The sequence below is a fragment of the Leopardus geoffroyi genome, chromosome D4 (assembly GCF_018350155.1).
Source record: "Leopardus geoffroyi isolate Oge1 chromosome D4, O.geoffroyi_Oge1_pat1.0, whole genome shotgun sequence".
In the NCBI taxonomy this organism is placed as follows: Eukaryota; Metazoa; Chordata; class Mammalia; order Carnivora; family Felidae; genus Leopardus; species Leopardus geoffroyi.
In genome coordinates, this window is record NC_059342.1 from 80,700,818 (window position 1) to 80,717,813 (window position 16,996).

General features: G+C 39.6%; 2 long non-coding RNA genes across 3 annotated transcripts in view; both read left to right on the forward strand.

Moving 5' to 3' along the window:
* Window positions 1-383: 383 nt before the first annotated feature.
* Window positions 384-4,138, forward strand: LOC123593679. Its single transcript, XR_006710441.1, has 2 exons — window positions 384-2,167; window positions 4,039-4,138. It is a non-coding gene; the product is annotated as an uncharacterized LOC123593679 (long non-coding RNA).
* Window positions 4,139-11,060: 6,922 nt separating this feature from the next.
* Window positions 11,061-16,996, forward strand: part of LOC123593678 — a 69,123-nt gene continuing 63,187 nt past the window's right edge. For both annotated transcript variants that reach the window (XR_006710439.1, XR_006710440.1), the window contains exons 1-2: window positions 11,061-11,109; window positions 11,663-11,751. This is a non-coding gene — a long non-coding RNA (uncharacterized LOC123593678). The remainder of the gene's footprint in view (window positions 11,110-11,662; window positions 11,752-16,996) is intronic.

Here is a 16,996-nt window from a genome sequence, read left to right on the forward strand (position 1 = left end):
TTTCATGATGGTAAAGTGGCATTTCATACTATGAAATGACAAAATAGCTAATCAAGTTATCTTGTGTGGTATTGGACTGTGTACTCACTGAGGAGGAAGTTCTGGGGAACCAGATGACTTTTGCCATAGAGCAATTTAAAAGGGAAGAGGAGTGATTGAACCATGAACTTTAATGATGTGGGATGATATAAAGCAAGCAGGTGACGTACTCAGCTGGCAAAAATGTTTCCTTAGTGGAATGACTGTCAGAACTTTATGAGATAGTGTTGAAAAAAATCTCGTACGGTCATAGGGTTTTCAGAGGTATCTGAAAACCAAATTCAGAGATTGATTCCATGGTTTAGTAAATTATGTTAGTACGTGAATTCACATACTTTGCCAAGTATTTTATATGAATGTTGGGTTAAACCCGCTTGGGGAAGAGAGGGGTCTTGACAAATGGAAAAGTGATATATGACAGAAACCAAGGCTTAGAGAACCCCCAAACTCCTAGGTTTATCTAAAACAGTTCTCAATTGTGGCACATCCACAGTTGAGTGTTACATCCACAAAAATTATAGGAGGATGCTCACTTATGCCATGAAAATATGGAGAATATTTGCAGGGATGGATTTGAGGGTTCTTGACCAAGAAAATGGAAATGGAATTTTTAGATGAAGCCAAATTAATCGATAAGATCACACTTGTCACTGTGGTTGCCTGGGTAGCCAGCTATATTTCTAACAGTGTACTGAGCTGGTTAATCCCCACAACACTGCAAAGCTGGGAATAATTTGGGCCAAAAGAAGGGATAAAAAAATTTTAGGGGATAGCAGTGTGGGTTTAGATCTGTCGTGCAATCTGTCCCTGGACCCCTCAGAGGTGCCCTAATGTATTCGAGAAGACTCTCAGTTTAATTTTGCCACAAGGAATGGATTAGTGAAGGAGGTATCAGAATCTTTAAAAAGCACTTGACTGGCTGCCCTTTCTAGGCTGAGAATGCTGATGGATAGGGCCACATAATCTCAGTAGGGGTGGCAGAGTCCTATGACACAAAGGTACAAGTAGAGGGCATGGTCATCACATAGCAAGGTAAATGCGAGGATCAAATCTCAGGGGAATCTTACCATAGTGAGTTTATGAAAATTTATTTTTGATTGTAGGAGCTATATGTGACTATTTTATATTGCTAAAAATTAAAACAAAGAGAATTTAAAAAATAAGAATCCATAAGATATGAATAAGAAAATAGATAAAAAGCAAAGCCTCCCTAGATGCCTCCCTCTAGTGCCTCTCACTTTCGTGAAATGCTCAGCAGAAATTCTCCACTGCAGAAGAGGTTCTTGATACTAAGACGTTCAAGATGGCTCACTCTGTAAATGCAGGTTCTCTTTTGTCTCCAGCCAGCCCGGTGCTTGCTGAAGGGACTTGTCAACACAGTGGCCCTGGTGTCGGTGGTAGAGGCTCTGCATGGGCTTCAACAACTTGGACTTTCTGTCTCCAAGGCTGCCCTGGTCCATGCAAAGGCTGAGGGCTCAGGTGGCCAGCAACAGCGACCAGTTCGGACTTCTGGACTTAGCATTACACCTCCAGGCACCTCGCCAGTTCTCTGCTGGCAAATATGTTATGGTGGATCTCTTCCATCGTGGGGAGTGGGGAGCAGTAATTTTAGATCTTATGTAATGACTTCCTTTATGATAGCTGCGGATCATCTCTCATCCTGCCATCCTCTCTGCTTCCCTTCTGTATCCTTTCAACAGAACTTCTGATTGAGTCAATATTCAGTATTTACACGATACCTATGCAAATATTATACAGAGTCAAGCATCATGATATATTATGATCATATTTCTTATTTTGTGCTTTTCCTGAGGTTAAAAATTGCTCATTTAAATTTTTTTTCTTGTCTTTCTTTGTGCCAGTTACTGATTTAAATTGCCTTTCAGTATAATTTTATGTGTCCCAGGATAAATACTAATGGAGACCTACACACCACATGTCTAAATGTTCAAAAGCTGTAAATCAAACTACTAAATAAAATCTCTTTTCTTCTCTAGACTTGACATATATACCTTTACAACAAAACAAAATTATCTCAGGCTGTGGTTTTTGAGATAATGATGCCTGTGAATTATTAGACAACTGAATTTTAATTTTTATTGCAAATGTCTGTGTTAGTGATGTTTGGGTAAGTAGTAAAGGCTTGCCAAACGAATAAATCATTATGTTCTTTTCTATAAATTTTGTTTTTCTTAATTTCAGCAAAATGTTACCCTGAAACTTCACATAGAATTTGATTTATTGACAATAATGCTATATTAGACCTTTCTTGAGTTATGGTAGACCTTACTAATTTTTCTTTTAAAACATTCAAGATAATCTATTAAAACTAAAAGATAAGATTCTGATTATAATCAACAAATATATAAAATTTTAAATACAATGTTTTTTAAAGCTGGAATTTTCAATTTAGTATTTTGACATTTTAATTAAATCATATTAAACATTTTATAAAAGTAAAACTAATTCTTGGGGCGCCTGGCTGGCTCAGTCAGAAGAGCATGCAACTCATCTCAGGGTCATGACTTTGAGCCCGACATGGGGTATATAGATCACTGAAATGAAAAAAAAAGTAAAACTAATTACAATTCTAGAATTGGTATCCATCAGTATAAAATATGAATACTTGCTTCCCACATATTACTTCTAGACATATGCACAGATGTAAGAATAATATGAATTATGTAGTATTATTTAAAATTACAAAATGTTTCTCAGCTGTGTAACAGTGTTGAATAGTATGCTAATTAGCATTCTATTAGAACGCTATTAGAATTCTCCAAATGGAATCCAAAATGAGATTTAAAAAAAAAAAAGGATGTTCCACCCTCTGAGACTTTAATATTCAAGTATCTATTTCATTCATGCTCTCAGAGAGGAAGGATTTGTCATACTAGATAATTCGTATTTTCTTTTACCAAAGTGCTTCTGCTGTGCAAACTCTCTCTGTAGCAAAGTGTGTCTCTGACAGCAGAAGCACAGCCCACACACCTACATTGCATTCAGGGACAGTCATCTTTTATTTTGAGCAGAAAGGTGGATAAGAGCAAGAGAAGTGGAGAAGCATCTCCCTGAGCCTAAATGGAGTTAGTGTCACAAAATGAAATATCTAAGGTTATAGATTGCACTGTGCCAGCACTGAGTGCTGGGTGTTGAGTGATAACGGTACCCATGTATTCCTTCATCAGTGTTTGCTCCCTCTCTCTCTCCCTCTCTCTTTGATATGTAGGGCCTCTACCCTGTGGGGCTCCGATGCCTGGTTCTAAGGCGTATTGGGTCTTAGCATTAAGTATGCACATACTTAGGGGCACCTGGGTGGCTCAGTCGGTTGAGTGACCGACTTCGGCTCAGGTCGTGATCTCATGGTTTGTGAGTTCAAGCCCTGCGTCAGGGTCTGTGCTGACAGCTCGGAACCTGGTCTGTGCTGACAGCTCGGAACCTGGAGCCTGCTTCAGATTCTGTCTCTCTCTCTCTCTCTCTCTCTCTCTCTTTCTCTCTCTCTCTGCCCCTCCCCAACTCATGCTCTGTTTCTCTCTGTCTCAGAAATAAACATTAAAAATTTTTTTTAATCTTTAAAATAAATAAATAAATAAAATTAAAAATTAAAAATCTTTAAAAAGTATGCACACACTTAGGTCATACTCCTGTTTTCTAGTAGGATACTTCTTCCCACAGCTGTTCTGTCCTTCTCCATTCACCAGTTCTAGTCTTCTGCAGGAGTAGTTACCAGTGCAGGAAGGGAATGCGAGCTCTATCTCATTTCCTGACTTTTGTATTTTAAAATCTTTTTATTTGGAAATAATTTTAGATTTACAAAAAAGTTGCAAAGACAGTATGGAGTTCCTGTATATTGTTCCCAAGGCTTCTCATGTTAACGTGTCTTATGATCAAGCTGCACTTACCAAAACAGAAATTAATGTGAGGATAATAGTGTTAACTAAACCACAGATTTTATTTGGATTTCACCTGTTTTTCCATGATGCCCTTTTTCTGTTTCAGGATATCAGATGGCATTCAGTCATCGTGTTCCATTTGTCTCTATTCTGTGACCATTGTTTGATCTTTCCTGACCATAACAGTTTCAAAGAGTGCTGGTCAGGTATTTTGTAGGCTGTCCCTCAGTTTGGGTTTGCCTGCTGGTTGGGTTTGCTGTGGCTACATCGGGAATACGGATCTGGGGGAAGACTACCACACAGACAAACTGCCCTTTTCACTGCATCCTATTAGGGGTACATGGCATCAATATGACTTAGGATTGGTGATGTTAACCTTATGCGTTTGGCTGGGGTAGTATCTCAGGTTTCTCTACTTACTGTTTCTCTTTCCATGCACTGTTCTTTAGAAGAGAGTCGTTAAATCCAGTTCACACTCGAGGTCGGGGGGGGGGGTGTATTTTAAAACTGCATTCTATCAACCCTTATCTAATATCCCTTTTTACCTCCCACTTCCAAAAGTTCACTCTGTTCCTGAGCAAAGCTTTGGAAGATTCTGTGATACATTTCAGTTCAGTTCTTGGCTTTCTCCACTATATCCCAAGTCACTTGTCTGCATCCCGGCTTCCAAAATTTTGTTGCTATTGTCTCCTCTCTCCTCTTTGTATTTACGGTTTTATGGGCTTTAAAAAAAATCCCTTTACTGTAGTTTTAGTGGCTTTCAGAGGAAGTGAAATTGAATTAGTATGTTCAATCTGCCATCTTTATCTGGAAGCCTTGGGGGAAACATTTTTTAATCATCAAAATTGACCTTTAATCTGTTTGGATTTGCCATTTCTATTTGTTGTAATTCTACCATTAATATAATCCATGAAATCACTGAATGCTTTTTTTGGTATCATTGTTGCATTTCATGAAACACTGTGATCCGTCACAAAACTCAGTTCGAGGCACCTGGGTGGCTCAGTTGGTTAAGGGTCCGACTTCTGCTCAGGTCATGATCTCACGGTTTGTGGGTTTGAGCCCCGCATCAGATTCTGTGTCTCCCTGTCTCTCTGCCCCTCCTCTGTTCGTATTCTGTCTCTCTGTCTCTCTCAAAAATAAATAAACATTAAAAGAAGAAGAAGAAGAAGAAGAAAGAGACTCAGTTCACAGCTAGAGAAGTAAGGCTTCTAATGTTGGTTGGCATGATTGGCCCTGATTATCAAAGGTAAATTAGGGTTACTGCTGGAAAGCCAGGCTTATGCAGAGTATGAAATGCTTCTTTTAACATGCCCAGTTATTAAATCTAACAAAAAACAAGACAGACTTGGATACCTCAGGAATCTAAGTTTGAGTTATTCAACTTGGCAAAGAACCTTAACTGGCTTATGCTAGCTAGCCAAGGGCAACCAAAACTTGAATGGGTAGAGGGAGGGAGTTAAAATACCCACAATGGCTTCTTTAACAGTAGCAGAAATGAAGACTGGAGTCCTTTGCTGTCTTTCTTTTCCTCTCCCTGGTCTTTCATCTTTATGTTTCTAGAACAGTGTTAGGTTTACAGCACAATTGAGAGGAAGGTACAGAGATTTCCCACATATTCCCTACCCCCACACATGCATAGCCTCCCCAATCACTAGAATGGTACATTTTTATTTTAATCCATCAATCAATCAATCAATTACCAAGGATGCACCCATACTGACATATCATAATCACCCAAAGTCCGTAGTTTGCCTCAGGATTCACTTTTGGTGTTGTACATTTCATGGGTTTGGACAAATGTGTAATGACATATGTCTATCATTATAATATCGTAGAGAGTATTTTCACTGCCCTAAAAATCCTCTGTGCTCTGCCTGTTTATCCCTCCTCCAATCCCTTGACAACCACTGATCTTTTTATTGTCTCCATAGTTTTGCCTTTTTCGGAATGTCATCGAGTTGAAATCATACAGTATATAGTCTTTGTTCATCTTTTATTTTCCTACAATTTTAAACAAAGTATTTTGATACTGGTTTGGCTTGTCATTTAGCGACTAGGTTGCACTTGTTTCTTTTTCTATGCATTTTTATAGTTTCTGTTACTTTTTCTATTGGTAATGTGACTCTATGGCTCAAAAGCCAAACAACACAAAGTGTATACTAAGAATACTCCCTCCTACCTCTGTCTACCTTGTTCTCCTTCACCCTACCCACTGTAGGTAACCACTTGTATTACTTTTGTGTGTGTGTTTCTTTATGCGAGTACAAACTTATATTCTTATTCTTTCTCTTCTTACACAAAAGATAACACACGACTTCTATTCCGTGCTCTCTTCACTGAATAATTTGTGTTCATTCATAGGGGTTTTCCTTGTTCTTTTTCACAGCTCTGTAGATGTCCCAGTATTTATTTAACCAGTTCCCTTACAGAAAGTGATGTGTTTGTTTCTCAATTTTGGCTTTGCAAACAATCCTGCAATGAATAACCTCTTACAAACCTCATTTTGTAAGTATGTAGATATATTTTTAGATAAATTCCCAGAAGGGGGAAAGTTTCAGAATATTGATAGCATTATAATGGATGGGATTATACGTTACAATGTATAGCATTATAATGTATGCGAGTGGGATTAGCGGTCATCTGCTTTAATAGGGACAACCAGGAAAATAGCAACTGTGTTTTAGTATTTACAACAGAGAAAATATAATACAAGGAAATGGCTACCCTATAGAACTGAGCACCTAACTGAGAAAATGAAGCAACTCAAAGGTTAGTAACAGTGGAAGAGCCACTGCTTGTATCCCGGAGAGACAAAAGTGAGAAAGCTGTGTTACTGAATCTCGGAGCTGGGGCTCATCTGTTGGAGGTTAGGACCTCAAAGACCTGTCTAGTGAGTACTGGGGCCCCTAAGGAGTTACAGTCCCTGCCAGAGAAGTGCCTGAGATAGAAGAGAGAGGGAGAGGGGCGCCTGGCTGGCCCAGTCAGTTGAGCGTCCAACTCTTGATCTTGGCTCAGGTCATGATCTGGCAGTTCGTGGGTTCGAGCCCCGCATCAGGCTCTCTACTGACAATGTGGAGCCTGCTTGGGATTCTCTGTCTCTGTCTCTGTCTCTCTCTCAGCCTTGCCGTCTCAAAATAAATAAACTTAAAAGGAGAGAAAGAGAGAAAGGGAGACTGGCTTAGCCCTTCTTGCCCTTTTCCTCTAGTCCTTCAGAAACCAGCTGATAGTGAGCCTGGGCACCACATTTGAGAGAAGTCAGCACCCCCATCATACGTTGCAGAGCACCAGAAGGACAGACATGAATTTGAGGGCAAATGGACTCAGCATCTATATAGCCCACCCTTTTTACTACTCAGCATTTAAGTTCACTCTTCTACTCCTGTTCAATACTTTCCTCCTACTGCCTGTCATACAAAGACACTCTCTCCTTCTCCCCAAAGAAGAAGAGAGGCTCAGAATCCCATTAGTCCTCATATCCTTCTCAAGTTCAGGATCTACTGGTGATCCTCATTCCTCTCCAGAGAGTCCAGAGGTGAGTTTTTGTGGCCTGGTGACCTATGAACAAAATTGTAAATTAAGTTCCACCCATACTCCATACAAAGCTGTAAAGGGGAGGGGAAAAACATACAAATCATTGTTTAATATGTACGTGACAAAAACATGCCTTAATGGTATAGTCTTTGTTGCTGTAAAAAAGTCCTAGCTGGTCATAGGTCATAGTCAATATTTATCGTTTCCCTTTTCTACCACTTGTTTCATATTTCCTTTGTTTTTAGCTAGCACTGCAGGTGGTTAGGGTTCTTTACTTAGCAGGGTGACTGTATTGGTCAGGATGCATTCAGGACAACAGAAAACACACCTTGGCATTGCAACAGAATTTAATATAGGAAATTTGTTAAGCAGTTTTGGAGAACTGAAAAGGCAAAGAAGGAGATACTGAGCTTAACCCAGAGAGAGGAACTCCAGGATGAAGCTGTGCTCTAGGCTTGGGGAGACAACAGGAAGCTCCAAGGAGGGGCCCTCAGGCTGCTGGGCAGGGGCCATGGCCTAACTGTCACTGATGTCTTTGATTAGGCATGCTGAGGCTGGTTCTAGAAGTGCCTCCCCAAAAGTTGAGTGTTATCATCGCTAACCACTTGTCAGGAAAGGAGTGCTTTCCTTTTCCCGCCTCCTGCCTTGCAGAATTGAACAGCCAGTCGACTGACAACATAGACATAGAGTTCTCATAATCCCACCCCTGGCAGAACGTAAAAGTAGGTTTGGACTGAGAGGCAATGGTTTAATGACTGGGACAGGTCATGATGTTGCCTACTCCATAGCCATTTACAACTTCCTACATATATTTCAACTTCTGAGGCAGCGATAACAAATTCCAGCCATTTCTTTGACAAGATCCAACTAGCCTTTGTAGAAATAGGCCCTCTCACCTTTTCTCCAAAAAGGAAGGGTCCCAAATGTCATGACATTTATCTCTGGATGATGTGAATTACTCAGGTTCAGTGGGAATCCCTCTTGAATATTCTGTAACCTAAAAATGAAATTGTAAAGCTAACCACTGCCATTAATTCTTAAAATTACAATGGGAAAGGAGAAGGGAAAAAAAACTAGTTAATATATACCAAAATACATAAACACACACATACGTACACACACATGAAGCAAAGAAGGAAAGAATGTCCAGATATTAGTCCTTTTCTCTATCTGGTCATGAGCCTGTAATTGATGTTTATAACTTCCTTCCTCAAGCCCTAATTCATTTCATCTTCCCTTTGCTCTGAGACAGCGCCTATACTGGGTCATGTGAACCAAGCTTCATTTCTGAAGGCTCTGAATCTTCAGTGGTCCTGTCTCTTCTTGATCACTGTAGTTTTCCACTAACTTTTACAGTGAGCACGTTGACGGGAAAATGAATATAGGTGACACAAAGGAGACAGAATGGACAGACTAGGTGATGACCCCGTGTGAAACGGGAAGAGAGAATAAAAATCTACATGTGTGCTAAAAATTTTGCACTCATGTGACAGTTTTGATCTGAGTTTGAAGGGAGAGCAGACAGATCTGTCGTCTGTAAAGTTACCAACTGTCCTAGTTTACCCCGGATGGAGGGATTTCCTGGAACCGGAGACTTCCTATGCTAAAACTGGGAAAGTCCCTGGCAACCTGGACAAGTTAGTCACCCTGGCCTGGTATGAACTGGCAGGGCAGATTAGTGACAGCAGCTTCTTGGCAGGAACACTGAGTCGCGTCACCTTGTGGGATAACCAGTCCTTAGGGAGTGAGCAGTCAAGAAGCCTTAAACTTGGCCAGGTAAGAGGCCATTAGTAGTTCAAGGAAACAGTGATTCTTAGTAATCCCCTGGTAGCTGTCATTCAAACCATCCCTAACCCATAGACCCCATGGGTCCAATGTGGGCTCTAGGGGGAGAGAGGAGGTGGGAGTAAAATCTGTGAAATCTAGCTGAGTGTAACCTAGAGGAGACAGATTCTTTCTCTCCACAGACCACCCTACAGCTCTGGAAACTTGAGGGCTTTAGTGAGTGGTGACTTCAGTTGAAGATAGGTTGGGGATTGAAAGGGATGGCGGGGAGGAACTGGGTAACGTATTGACATGTTCTGTACTAGCACATATGGAAGAACTGAAATGCAGAATAACATTTATGCAGGTGGGGCATACATCAGTGAAATTTGAATTATTACAGCAGACAACATCAACGGCCTGGGAAGTGGGGAGGCCAGAGGAAACACTGGCTTTTCTGGAAAGGATGGGTTGATTAGGGTTACTTTCCTTGTAGTATATCGCCATCTAGTGTTAGTTTTAATGTACTTCTTTTGTCCTAGTTCTAACTAATGAAAAGAAAGCAGATGAGCTAAGAATCTGAGAACAGTTTCCAAAGTCATCACTCATTTGTCTGTTTTTTCATTTAACAAATACTGATTGAATACTGTCTATATGCAAATTACTTTTCTAGGGATTGAAATTAAGGCTGTGACAAAAGCCCTGAATTTATGGAAGCTTCATTCTTGTGAGAATAAAGACAATGAATAAGTAAAATTGTATCATATGCTATATAGCTATAAACATGAAGGAGAAAAAATAAATAAAGGAAGAATTAAGTTAAAAGTTTTGTGGGCATAGGTCTATAATTTTAAATCAGGTGGTCAGGGAGGCCTCTGAGTAAAAAAGAGATAGTGAGATAGCATTTCAGGCAGAGGAAATAGTCAGTGCAAAAGCCCTGAGGTGGAAGCATGCCTGGCGAGTTCAAGGAACAGCGAGAAGGAACACACAGAGATAGAGGGGGAGAGTATTAGGAGATAAGAGCCTTTAAGGATCACAGTAAGTACTATCACATTTATTTTGAGATTGGAAATCATAACAGAGTTTCGAGCAGGGACATGGTCTCACGTACCATTTAATAGGATCCCCCTGGCTGCTGTGTTAAGAACAGATTGGAAGGAGGCAGGGGCAGAAGCAGGGAGGGCAGTAAGATGCTATTTTAATAATCCAGGTGAGAGATTACAGCTTGAGCCAGAGGGCTGACACTGAAGGAGTGCAGTGGGTGTGAGGTTGTTGATGCCTGTTTTGCTTTGCCCTACCCCAAGACTCTAGGACTTATTCAGGAAAATAAGGAAAAAGAAGGAAGGGGACACTTGTAGGTTTTTAATTCACCTGGAATTGGTTTCTGTGTCAGGTGAGAGAGAGCACAGTTTCCTTTTTTCCAGAGGAATATTCTGTTTTCCCAGCACCATTTACTGAAAAGATCATCTTTTTTTTTTTCAAATTAACCATGCCTGTCGTGTATGAAGTGTTCATTTATGTGTGAGTCATTGCATATCTTAGTTGTGTTCCACTGATTTATTTGTCAATTTCTTTAACAATATTAGGATGTCTTAATTATTATTATTATTTTTACTTTATAATCAGTCTTAATATTTGATACAGCAGGACCTCTCAGCTAATTTTTTTTTTAATTTTTTTAAATGTTTATTTATTTCTGAGGCAGAGAGAGACAGAGCGTGAGTGGGGAAGGGGCAGACACAGAGAGGGAGACACAGAATCCGAAGCAGGCTCCAGGCTCCGAGCTGTCAGCACAGAGCCCGACATGGGGCTCGAACTCACAGACCGAGGGATCATGACCTGAGCTGAAGCCGGACGCTCAACCGACTGAGCCACCCAGGTGCCCCAACAACTTTTTTTTTTTTTAAAGTGTTCTGGATATTCTTGGTCCTTAAAGTTTCCATAAAGTTTTAAGTGGGCTTGTCAAATTCTAAAAACAACAACAATAACAACAACAACACCTCAAAACCAAAAGCAACAAACTAAACCTGTTGGGAATTTTAATTAGTATTGATTTGAATTGGCAAATGGTTTTTGAGTGAATTGACATTTTTAGCCCTATCAAGTCTTCCAATTCACCATTTATTTTAGTCTATTTAGTGTCTTTCAATAGATACAGAGGTGTTGCATATCTTTTGATAGGTTTATTTCTAAATACTTGATTTTTTATGCTCTTGTAAAAAGACATCTTTTAACAATTTATCATTGGTATTTGGAAATGCAGTTGATTGTGGTATAGTAATTCTTCATCTAGCAATTTTACTAAATGCTCTTATTAATTCTACTGGCTCATCTTTTGGAGGGAGGTTTCTATGTACATAATATAGCATCTGTAGATAATTATACCTTTTATTTGTTTTCCTTGACCTTCATGTACTGGCTGGAATCTCTAGCACAACACAGAACAGAAGTAGTGACATCAGGAAACCTTTAATTGCTCTTTTCAGAGGAAAAACTTCCAACATTCAACATTGAGCAAACGGTAAGTTTACTTTGGTTTTTAATAGATATTCTTGATTGGATTAAGGAAATTCCAATTTTTTTTTGTAAAGTTTTAAATAAAGTCATGAATGAGTGTTGACTTTTATCAAAAGCTTTTTAAAAACTTACATCTATGTAGAAATGCTATGATTTTCCCCCCTGCTTTTATTTTTTAATGTGGTAGATCTCACTGTTTGATTTCCTAATGCTAAACTGACCTTATATTCCTGAGATAAATCTACGTTGGTCATGATGGATTATCTTTTAATATATTTCTCAATTTGGGTTCCTAGAATTTTCTTTAACACTTTTTGCATTTATGTCTATGAAGGAGATTGGCCTGTAACTTTCGTTGTCTCTGTCAACTCAAGGAAGTCTGATAGCACTGTCAGGTTTTGGTATCAGAGTTTGCCAGCTTCCTAAAGCGACTTGATCAATCTCTCTCTTTTTGCCATTCCAGAGTTTGTGTAATTATGGCATTATTTCTTCTTTGAATTTGCTGGAGCACACATCAGAGCTTGGAGTTATTTTGAATATTAATTAATTTGTCTTAACTTTATTAAGATATAGTTCACAAATCAGAGAGTTTACCCATTTCAAGCATACAACTCAATGGCTTTTTAGTATAGTTACAAATATGTGGAACCATCACTACAGTCACCTCTAGAACATTTTCATCACCACAAAGGGAGGCCATGTACCATTTAGCTGTCAGCCCTTCTGCCTCTGTAAAACCCCAGCCCTAAGCTACCAGTGACCTATCTTCTGTCTTATATGTGTGCCTATTCTGGACATCTCATGTAAATGGAATCGTATGATAGGCAGTCTTTTGTAACTGGCTTCTTTCACTTACCATAACATTTTCAAGTTCATCCATGCTAGAGCAGGTATCCGTCCTTCATTCCGATAATGGCTGAAAAATAGTGTGTGTGTGTGTGTGTGTGTGTGTGTGTGTGTGTGCATTCGCCACATTCCGTTTATTTATTGTTCATCCACTGATGGACATTTGGGTTGTTTTTACTTTTTGGCTATTCTGAATAGCGCTGCTATGAACATTCATGTACAAGTTTTTGTGTGAACACCTGTTTTCAGTTCTTTTGGATATATACCCAGGAGTGGAGTTTCTGGGCCATATGGTAATTCTATATGTAACTTTTTGAGGAATTGCTACAGTGTTTTCCATAGCAGCTGCACAATTTTACATTCTCAGAGCAATGTACAAGGGTCCTGACTTCTCCACACTCTTTTTGACAATCATTCTATTCCATCTTTTAAAATTACAGCCATCCTAGTGGGTGTGAAGTTATATTTCAGTGTTTGAAATTTCATTTTTTCAATGACAAATGATATTAAGCATGTTTTCATGTGCTTGTTGGCCACTTGTATATACAGTTTTAGAAAAATACCCATTCCATTTTTAAATTGGGTTGCTTGTCCTTTTTTTTTTTTCTGAGCTGTAAGAATTGTTTAAAAAAATTTTTTTTAATGTTTGTTTATTTTTGAGAGAGAGAGAGACAGAGACAGATAGAACACGAGTGGGGGAGGGGTAGAGAGAGGAAGCGAGACAGAGAATCCTAAGCAGGTTTCAAGCTCTGAGCTGTCAGCACAGAGCCTGATGTGGGACTTGAACTCACAAACCTTGAGATCATGACCTGAGCTGAAGTTGGTCGCCCAACCGACTAAGCCACCCAGGTGCCCCAAGCCATAAGAATTCTTTATATAGGTAAGTCTAGATACTAGACTTCACAGATAAATGATCTGCAAATATTTTTTTCCCATTCTGTGGTTGTCCTTTCGCTTTCTTGATCATGTCCTTTGATGTACAAGTTTTGTACTTTGGTGAAGTTCAATTTATTTTTTCTTTTGCTTGTGTTTTTCGTGTCATACATAGAAAACCATTGCCAAATCCAAGGCCACAATTTGTCCCTATGTTTTCTTCTAAGAATTTTGTAGTTTTAGTTCTTACATTTATTTATTTTTTTTAGTTTATTTATTTATTTTGAGAGAGCGAGCACAAGCAGGGGAGGGGCAGAGAGAGAGGGAGAGAGAAAATCCCAAGCAGGCTCTACACTGTCAGCACAAATCCTGATGTGGGGCTCAAACCCACGAATCATGAGATCATGACCTGAGCCGAAACCAAGAGTCAGATGCCTAACCGACTGAGCTACCCAGGTGCCCCTAGCTTTTCCATTTAGATTTTTGATCCATTTTGAGTTAACTTTTGTTAATGGTATGAGGTAAGGGCCTATTTTCTTAATGTTACATATTTTTTAAAATTTTAATTCCAGTATCATGAACATACTGTGTTTTATAGGTTTCAAGCGTGCAATATGGTGATTCAACAATTCTGTACACGACTCAATGTACATATAAGTGTACTCTTAATCCCTTTCACATTCCTCCCAGGGCCCAGTTATTTTTGAGGAACAACTCGTTTCCCTTCTCTACTCAATTTCTTTAAGATATTTTATTTTTTCTGTTTCTTCTTGTGTCCTTTGCAATTTTATATTTTTCTTTAACAATTTACATTTCTTCCATATATTCAAATTTATTAGAAATGTTTGTTTCATGGTATCCTTTTATTATATTTGAAATATCTGTATTGGTAATGTCTCTCTTCTTATTTATGACACTGGATATTTGTGTTTTCTCTTTTTTTTTTGTTGTCTAACTTTGTGAGTGTCACTTTTATTACTCTTTTTAAATAGAAATTGCTACCTCAGTTAAGAAATAGAACGTTGACAATCTTTCTTCTAAGGTACTGGTGGTGTTTTAGATTTTATCATAGATAGTGACTATACATATATATTATATGTATAAATAATATATATTATTTCTTTGAAATATATTCATTTTGTATAGTCTTTGGTAGGGGCAATAGATTTCATAACTTAAAAGCTTTAAAGGCTACAGCAAAGATTAACACGAAACTCTAAAGCTTTGTTTAACGTACTGAGTGAAAACTTTTGAACTACAGGAGACAGAGGTCACTCAGAGTTTTTCAATAAAGTCATTTTTTAAATTATATTTCACACATAAAAATGTAAAGGCTGTTATAATGAACACCCTAGTACTGATAACCAAGCTTAGGAAATAAAACGTTTCACATACCGATGAAATATACTGTGTGTCCCTTTCTGATTGCATTTCCTTTCTATCACCAAATCACAAATTTGGTGATTGTCTTTGCAATTCATGTTTTTATATTTTTGCCTATGTGTATATATCCTTAAGCAGTATGTACTGTTACTTTGCATTCTGTAAAGTGAAATATAAATGATAGTACACGGTATGTGTTCTCCCACAGATAGTTTTTGCTAAATATTATTCATTTAATAAACATTTTTGCTGAAGTTTTCTATTTTTTTTATTTCTTTTGAGATAATTTGGAATTGCTTGTTGAAGCTTTTTTTTTTTTTTTTAAGTGATCTCCGTGCCTAACGTGGGGCTCGTACTCTCAACCCTGAGATCTAGAGTCGTGTGTTCCACCAACTGAGCCAGCCAGGCACCCGTTGAAGCATTTTTTATGATGTCTGCTCTAAAATCCTTGTCCGATAATTCCAGCATCCGATTTACCTCTATATTGGCATCAGCTGATTACGTTTTCTTATTTGGGTTGTGGCTTTTCTTGTCCTTGGTATGAATTTGTTTGTTTGTTTGTTTGTTTGTTTTTGTATCCTGGAAATTTTGAATATTAAGTTTTGAAATCCTGGATCCTCTTTAAGTCTTTATTTAAGCAGGCAGTCACCCTGTTTATGTTTGGTGCACAGTCCCTGGCTTTCTTTTCTGGGCTGTGGTTCCAATGATAACATAGAATTCAGAGCCGATATAGTGCTGTTCTTCCCCCACACACACCCATTTTAAGTTTATTTATTTATTTTGAAAGAGGCAGAGACAGTACGAGTGGAGCAGGAGCAGAGAGAGAGAGGGAGAGAGAGGGAGAGAGAGAATCCCAAGCAGGCTCCACACTGCCAGCATAGAACTTGATGCAGGGCTCAAACTCATGGAATTGTGAGATCATGACCTGAGCTGAAACCAAAAGTCAGATGCTTAAATGACTGAGTCATCCAGGCGCCCCAGCTCTGGCCCCATCAGGGGCACCATCAGGGCTCCTGCTTGATCGTGCAGGTGCCGTCTGTAGGGTGGAGGGGACTTCCCCAAGCAGGTCCTGCTAAGGGGAATGTGGGAGATACTAGGCTAAGGGGCTGTGGGTGCTTCCCTGAGCCTGCTCTCCGAGCCACCCAATGCCTGCCTCATCGCTGCTGTATTGTCTGAGGGAGTGGAAGGTGCTTTCCTGGGCTCCCCAGTGCCTCCGGGTGGTGGGTGGAGGATGCTGGGCATGTGGGACAGGGTGTTGTTTTCCAGGACCTTCTCTCTAGGTCATCTGGTGCTGATAAGCTTCTTATTCTATCTCTGTCAGTGCCCCTGAGGGAGAGAAGCATGCACCTGGGCCTCCTTCTGCCTCTGGTGGTAGTGGTTGGGGTCATCTTTCACTGGATGGAGGCCAGGAGATGCTGGAATGGGTCTCCCTCTACTGCTCTGTGGAGGGCCAGGAGACACTGGGCCTCTCGGTGCTTCTGGGAGGAATTCTCTGCCTGCTCTTTGCGGGTGCTGCTGGTGTAGATAGAGTAGGCCAGCCAGATATGGCGTGGAGATGGGGTTCCCCACTAAGTCTCCGATGAGCTGCCTCTTTCCTGGGCCTTCAGCCAGAAAAAAGCTGGCTTTTCCTACAGCTTTTTCTGTCTATGCTTTTGGTGGTTCTGAGCTGTGTGCCTTTCCAGTGCCCACTCTGAGGTACATGGGAGAGGAAAGAAATCTCAGGGAATGGGGCATTGCTTCTCAAGTCTGAAGGTCCCTAGCCAATCTGCTATCTTCCCTCTACCTCTCAGAATCCTCTTATGGTTGTCTGTAATTATTTCCAGGAGTTTTTAGTTGTATTTGGAAGTGAATAACAGGGAAAAATGGGTCTATGTCTCTTGTCTAGGACCAAAAGTCTCAAAGAAAGAAGCCCATTTTATTTTATAGTTCTTTCCTCAATCCCCCTCTCCTCTCACATTTTACTACAAACAGCAAGAAGAAAGCTTAGAAATCTCTTTATATCACCAAGCTCATGGGTACACATTCTGTTTTCCATATAACTGGTGTAGGCAGTGTTGTCACAAAGATCCCCCTTCCTCCAGTTTCCAGAAATGTGTTCCTCACTTCCTTTTGAGCTGCCCCTGGCAGTGTCCTCCAAGTCCAGATTT